Source organism: Bubalus kerabau, chromosome 15, assembly GCF_029407905.1.
Source record: "Bubalus kerabau isolate K-KA32 ecotype Philippines breed swamp buffalo chromosome 15, PCC_UOA_SB_1v2, whole genome shotgun sequence".
Classification (NCBI taxonomy): Eukaryota; Metazoa; Chordata; class Mammalia; order Artiodactyla; family Bovidae; genus Bubalus; species Bubalus kerabau.
Window position 1 is genome coordinate 47,646,084 of NC_073638.1, and position 7,246 is coordinate 47,653,329.

The window sequence follows — 7,246 nt, forward strand, 5'->3', positions numbered from 1 at the left end:
ATCATGTACCTGGGACTTTGTTAATCTGTTCTAACATATATACACTCTCAGACCCTGCAATTGCAACTGCAGCTGCTGCTTGATCGAACTTTCAGTAGCCTACAGCCATTCTCCAGGATCTATCTTTTTTTCTGCAAGGGCTAGACTGGAGACTTAAACCAAAATAGGATAGGGACAAGGTAACCCTACTCCAGTACTCTTGCCTGGAAAATCCCATGGACGGAGGAGCCTGGTGGTCTGTCGTCTATGGGGTCGCACAGAGTCGGACACGACTGAAGCGACCTAGCAGCAGCAGCAGCAGGATAGGGACAATCACTAATTTTAGGTACTTTAGATCTTTAGTGCAGCTCTGAGAATGTCTCAACCAGGCTACAAGGGAGTCCACAAGCAAAGCTGGATCATTAAAAAAGCTCCATTTTTGGCAGGAAGGACCTAGCTCAAGTTCCTCTACTTTGTTCAGTCTTGTCTTGGAACAGCCAAGGGAAGCATGATCTTGGTGTGAGTGTCATGGCACATTCCAAGGTGCAGCAGTCAGCTGTCATCAACAGGGCTACACAAATCAGCTTCTCTTGAAGACACATGTCCAAGGCCACCACACTAATTATGAGAAAACACCAGTCAATCCCAAATCTAGGGATGTTTTGCAAATGTCTACCATATCTCTTATAAAATATAAAGATCCAAAGTAAGGTGAGGAAATCCTATATCAAAATGAAAACACAGAGAAATCAACTAAAATGTTTGGGATTTTATCCCAAACCTAGAAAGATTTGCTACAAGACCATTGACAAAATTTGGATGTGTACTGTGGATTAAATTATTGTAAAGTATCAGCATAATTTACCTGATTCTGTTGTATGTGTTATGGTTATGCAAGTAAATGTCTTTATTCTTAGAAATACACACTAAAATTTGTAAAAGTAAACAGTCATAGTCTCTCCAACTTACTTCAAAACTGCTCAGAAAAAAAAAAGTATATAAATGTACACACATACAAATGGAAAGAGAGAAAATTGAAAAAAAAAAATTGGTGCAAAATGCAACCTATTGGTGAATCTCTGAAAGAATATGCAGAACTTGTTTTACTTTTACAACTACTCTATAAATATGAAATTATATCAGCAAAATGTATATCTAAATGTTATTGATATTTACCTGGTAATAATTATATTTTTCAAGAATCTGTAGTCTATGTGGAATTTCAGCTATTAAATTTGTGTTACTAATTCTTTCTTAATTGTAAGTAAATATTTATTTTGTGGTTAATTTTTAAGTGGATTCTTAAATTTGCATGTGCTTCAGAATCCGCTGCTGCTAAGTTGCTTCAGTATTGTCCGACTCTGTGCAACCCCATAGACGGCAGCCCACCAGGCTCCCCCGTCCCTGGAATTCTCCAGGCAAGAACACTGGAGTGGGTTGCCATGTCCTTCTCCAATGCATGAAAGTGAAAAGTTAAAGTGAAGTCACTCAGTTGTGTCCAACTGTTAGCGACCCCATGGACTGCAGCCTACCAGGCTCCTCTGTCCATGGGATTTTCCAGGCAAGAGTACTGGAGTGGGTTGCCATTGCCTTCTCCGGCTTCAAAATCTAGAAAACCTGAATGTACCCCTGGCCACACTCATAAAGAAGTAGAGAAAAATGACCTACATGAAGAGAAAATTGGGCCAGTTCTCTTTCTATGTCTCTCTCATAGGCACAGGGAAGGTAAGAGACCATACTGCTTAAAGGCAGAAAATACTTAATACGGGAATTCAAATTTCTGTATTGGGAAGCCCAGTTTCACTTTCTCCCTGGCTTCTGTGATAATCCTCTGTACCCTCCTAAGTCACATACTTTTGGCTGATGTTGGTTTAAGGGAGATTCCGCTTCCTAAAACCAAAAGAAACCCTCTTGATTTCCAGTCTCAAGAGTCTACATTTGTATAGAATAAATGCTCATTATATCTTTAATGCATTTGCTTGACTTTCTTTTCTTTATTACATAAATCCTTTATTTTAAAGTAATGCATTGCTGCCAAGTTACCTCAGTATTTAGAGTTAGAGTACCATCATGATTTTGAAAACCACAGCTAACAGCTTGACAATGCAAAAGTACATTAGGTCCTACATATACCAGGTGGCTCAGATGGTAAAGAATCTGCCTGCAGTGTGTGAGACCCGAGTTAGATCCCTGGCCAGGAAGATAATCTGAAGTAAAAAATGGCAACCCACAGCAGTATTCTTGCCTGGAGAATTCCAGGGACAGTGTAGTCCATGGGGTTGCAGAGTCAGGCATGACTGAAGCAACTCAGCACATATGTACATGCAGCATACTTGACTGCTGTACCATGTTTGAGTTTGAGCATAGTCTTGCCTCAAAAGTGTCATGTTCAACACCATTTCAAATTTGAACAGAGTTTGATGACAAAGTTTTAAAATGAATAAGCATGTATCAAATCAAGTATTTTGGAGAAATTATGTCAATTATTTACACTTTGGGTATGAGAGGAAAATGCACATTTAAGGTGCTCTTTTTTCTCTATAACATACATTTTTACTTACTTTTTACATGCCATGCCAAGTTGCTTCTGTTATGTCCGACTCTTTGTGATCCCATGGACTGAGCCCGCCAGGCTTCTCTGTCCATGGAATTCTCCAGGCAAGGATACTGGAGTGTGTGGCCATGTCCTCCTCCAACTTCTTACATAATTGTATGCTTTTACTTATTTACTTTTCCCTTTTAAAAAGTAGGAAAATCTGCACTTATTTAATGTAGTAAAATATTGTTAAAGGAACAAAAAGGATCAGGCAGATAGAATATTGTAAAAGTCCACTGATTTTAAGAATTAAAGACTATAAAGAGCTTGCATTATATTCTTCATAGTTAGTGACATTGGCAAATTTTTACTGCTATAACAATAAGCAAAGGACACTCATATCCACATACCCTCTGATCAGGGTTCTCAAGTAAAAAAATAGAACACTGTATGGCAATCAAAATTGCTGTCTAATAATATTCATATCTAATCATCTAAACAAGCTCCAAGAGACAGACAATCTAACAGGGAAAATGATATATAGAGATAAAATACAGGCCAATGTAAAGGGCAGCAATTTAGAAGGAGAGCATAAAGTGATTCCTTCACTGGCAGCTCTGAAGATCCTGAGTGCAAATCCATTCTTCCCTGTTAATTGCTTTGTGGGAGATGTCAATTATCACTACTTTTTACCTCTTGGAAAATATAAATAAATTTGTCAAAACATATCTTCCCATACTTATTCAAAAAGCTGCTATCCAACATAGAATTTTGCATAATTTCTGTCATTTAATATCCTGGTATGGCATATTGGCTTCTTTTAGCTTAAGGAGTTCACAGTCACAAATGAATCCATTGCTATTGAGGTCAACTACTGCAAATGACTCTTCAAGTGCATCAAATCTGAGTGGGAATCATCTTGCCCAGTTTAAGAAGGTCTATGACATTGAAATGCCACCAAAGATGAACAACTCTGTAGATAAGTTGGGTAAAAACAACTTTCAGAACTACTCAGGATGTAGTATCACAGAGTACCAGTTTTGGCCCAGCAGCCTCTGACCAATGCACCAAGACAACTTCTGCTGCTCAAAATCTCTGCAGCTGATTCGTTTTCTTTTTTGTAACAAAGTTAATGGGTTATTTTGAAAATTCATGGTCTGCACTTCTTACTGTTTCTCATAAATTTTTCTTCATTTTTTAAATGTCTTTGGAAATTCTCACTGTTACTCTTGCATCAATTCTTGACATTTAAATTCTGTTAGACTGTAATGTGTAGGTTATCTCTGTTGGAATGACATGTAATTTTTGTTTTCTTTCATTACACTTTGATGGTGTCATGGTTATTTAACAGAAATACCATCTTCTTGCATCTTTATTGAAAATATCAAGCATGTGTTTACTTAAATTATTTTAATGCTCTGAAATATGTTATTATTAAAGAATGTAGTTTTATGAGTGCATGGAACATTGGGTTTTCTCTTTGTCAGACTCTAAATGAATATAAATAAATGCAAGTTTATGTGAAAAGCCAGATTAATAATGGAAAATATTCCATGCTGTTTTCAGAATACTCGAGAACTGATAGAATTTACTTTTTAATTCTAGCTATAAAATGAGTGACTATAACCGATGTGAAGTAGAATTACTAACATCTGGTGGGCCTTCATACAAATTAGACCTCATTTTTCAAGTGGTGACCCACAACATATCTCAGCAAGTTAAGGAAACATTCTAAGCATGGGCTAATCTAAACCAGCCCAGATCATAATAAAATACATGATGCAAAGAGCCATTTCACTGGAAAAGATTGTGATCTTGGAAAAGATTGAAGGCAAAAAGAGAAGGGGGTGACAGAAGATTAGATTATTAGACAGCAAAAGAAGAAGGGGATGAAACAGGATGAGTTGGTTGGATGGCCTCACCGACTCAGTGCACATGAATTTGAACAAACTCCAGGAGATAGTGGAGGACAGAGGATCCTGGCGTGCTGCAGTCTATGGTGTTACAAAGAGTCAGACAGGACTTGGCAACTGAACAACAATGACAGCAAGCCTGAGCTCAATGTAAACCAGCCCAGAACGTAATGAAATATATGACACTAATAGCCTAAGCTTTGTTTCTGCTATTCTTTGGTTGTAAGATCATTAAAAAAAAAAAAAAAAGAATTCAGGGCAAGATTTTTCACTGGGATGAAAATTCTGCATCTGTTTCCTGCCTTACAGATATTTCTAGTTTGATCATCTATAAATTCCTCCCTTACTCAAGCAGCCTATATCCTTGTGTGACTGTTGTCATAGAGGCTGAGAAGTAGCTTCTAGCAGAGGTGTGGTGATAGAGGTAAAGCTGATGAATCAGTCACAAAAATAAACAAAAGACTCACAAACAATGTGAGTCAGAAAAGAATTCAATGAAGTTGATATTAACAGAGTTGTAGGAGGGAGTAAGGAAACAAAAAAACAAATGTTGAGAAAACAATAAATACTGGACTGTTGTTGTTCAGTTGCTCGGTCATGTTTGACTCTCTGCGATCCATGGACTGCAGCACACAGCACACAGTCCCGCATCATCTCCCAGAGCTTGCTCAAACTCATGTCCATCGAGTCAGTGATGCCATCCAACCATCTCATCCTCTGTTGTCCCCTTATACTGCCTTCAGTCTTTCCCAGCATCAGGGTCTTTTCCAATGAGTTGGCTCTTCATATCAGGTGCCCAAAGTATTGGAGCTTCAGCTTCAGAATCAGTCTTTCCAGTGGATATTCAGGGTTGATTTCCTTTAGGATTGACTGGTTGGGTATCCAGAGACTAAGATCATGAGAACTTAATCACTCCCTTGCCCTTAAGGGGAAAAGAGAGGGAAAAAAGGTGTTCTTGAGTAAAAACCATAAGAACTGTAGCCGCAAGCAGATGGTCGGCAAGACGAGACCTTAAGGGACGCATCAGAGCACTGATGGCAAAGCAGGCTAAGAGTAAAAGAAAAACAAAACAAAACAAAAAAAACCCCCAAACTCTTTCAACTCGTGAACAGTAATCTCCTGCCAGTGAGCTCAATCCAACTGAATGCTAGACAACAAAGGACACTGGGTCATATGGTATATGAGCTTCAGACTTCTAGGGCACAGAACAGTGTAGAAAGGGCAGAGAGCAGATGTGGAGAAACAAATGGAGCAAAATAATGATCCTTTTGAATATTTCTCTCTCTCTCCCTCTCTCTCTCATGCATTCATCTACTGATCTACAACTTTCTCCTCGGTCTGGTCATCTAGCCATATTCTCCCCAAACCTCATTATATCACATTTCCCATCATCTCTGAATGTCTAATATCTACTCTTAAAGATGTTGAAGTACCTATACATCATGGAGAAGGTCTCAGGTGCCTTATTTTCTTTTCTAAACTCAAACGAAACCCCTTTTGGAAGCCTGCCCTAAGTTACTTAGTCCTAAGTGAATACACCATAGGGTTGAGGGAAGGGGGCATAATATTGTACAGCACATTTAGTAGAACTGGAATCAAAGTAGCTTTTGTCTCTGCCAGGTGAGTTACTCAAATCGCTACAACTGTATAAAGGAAGAGGATGAGGATGAGATGAGAGCTACAAGTGCTCAATGCTTTAGATGCAGCTTCAGTTGAGTTCAGTCTAAGTACAGAGTGCAAATCAAAGTGTATGACAATAAGACTTAGATCATTCCCCATTCCAAATGCCAAAACCATTTGGCAAATGCTGTTTGGCCTCCTGCCATCACAAGCCAGGCTAGTGACCACAAGATTAGAGCATAGGCAATGCTCAGTCTCATTCTTGGAGCAATAATTATGCTGGGCAGCAAGCACAGGTACTGGAATGACAAGCAAGCCATTCTGAAGCACCATGAACAAGGCAGATTTGAAGATTAAGGATTGGTGACAATTGATGGATAGTGAAGAGGGTGACAAATAGCTATGTATCTATCAAAAGCCAGGCAGAGGAAGATACCAGACTCCATGCCAACAAAGCAGTGAAAGGCATAAATTTGAGCAAAACACTTAGGGAGGCTAATGACCTTGGACTCAAACCAGAAAATGGCTAGAATCTTGGCATGACAGTCGTGGCCAAACCCATGTCCAACACAAACAGGATGCCTAAGAGTGGTACATGGTACATGGGCTGCTGAAGAGCAGGGTCCTGGCAGCTGGTGATGAGGATGAGGATATTAGCACCAATTGCTGAGAGGTAGAGTAACGCCAATGGTAAAGAAAGCCAGTATTGCCAAGTGTGAATTCCTGGGAATCGCACCAGGATGAACTCAGAGATATGGAATTTAGAGCTATTGGAGACTTTAGGAGATGCAGACATATTTTCCTAAGAGTAAAACAAATATATTTTTAAAGTTGCATTCTCTGAGCCTAATTATACTGAACATCATTTTGAAATGGTCTCTGCATAGCATAGTTTGTAGTTTGCTATTAATGAAATGATTCTGTAGTCCATCTCACAATAAATTACAATGAAGTTCTAGAACTTTAGAAGTGGAAAAGTGAAAGTGAAAGTGTTAGTCGCTCAGTGGTGGCTGACTCTTTGTGATCCTATGGACTGTAGCCTGCCAGGCTACTCTGTCCATGGAATTCTCCAGGCAAGAATACTGGAGTGGCTAGCCATGCTCTTTTCTGGGGGATCTTCCTGACCCAGGAATCAAAGTGTAAAGTAAACATAAAAATAGCAATTATCAATATTGGTTACTCAGAGAAAACTCTTCAT

The 7,246-nt window shown here is 39.0% G+C and overlaps 1 pseudogene; it reads right to left on the bottom strand.

The window, feature by feature from the left end:
• Positions 1–5,868: 5,868 nt before the first annotated feature.
• On the bottom strand, positions 5,869–6,844 carry LOC129627769 (olfactory receptor 56B1-like; annotated as a pseudogene).
• Between the last annotated feature and the right edge of the window lie 402 nt (positions 6,845–7,246).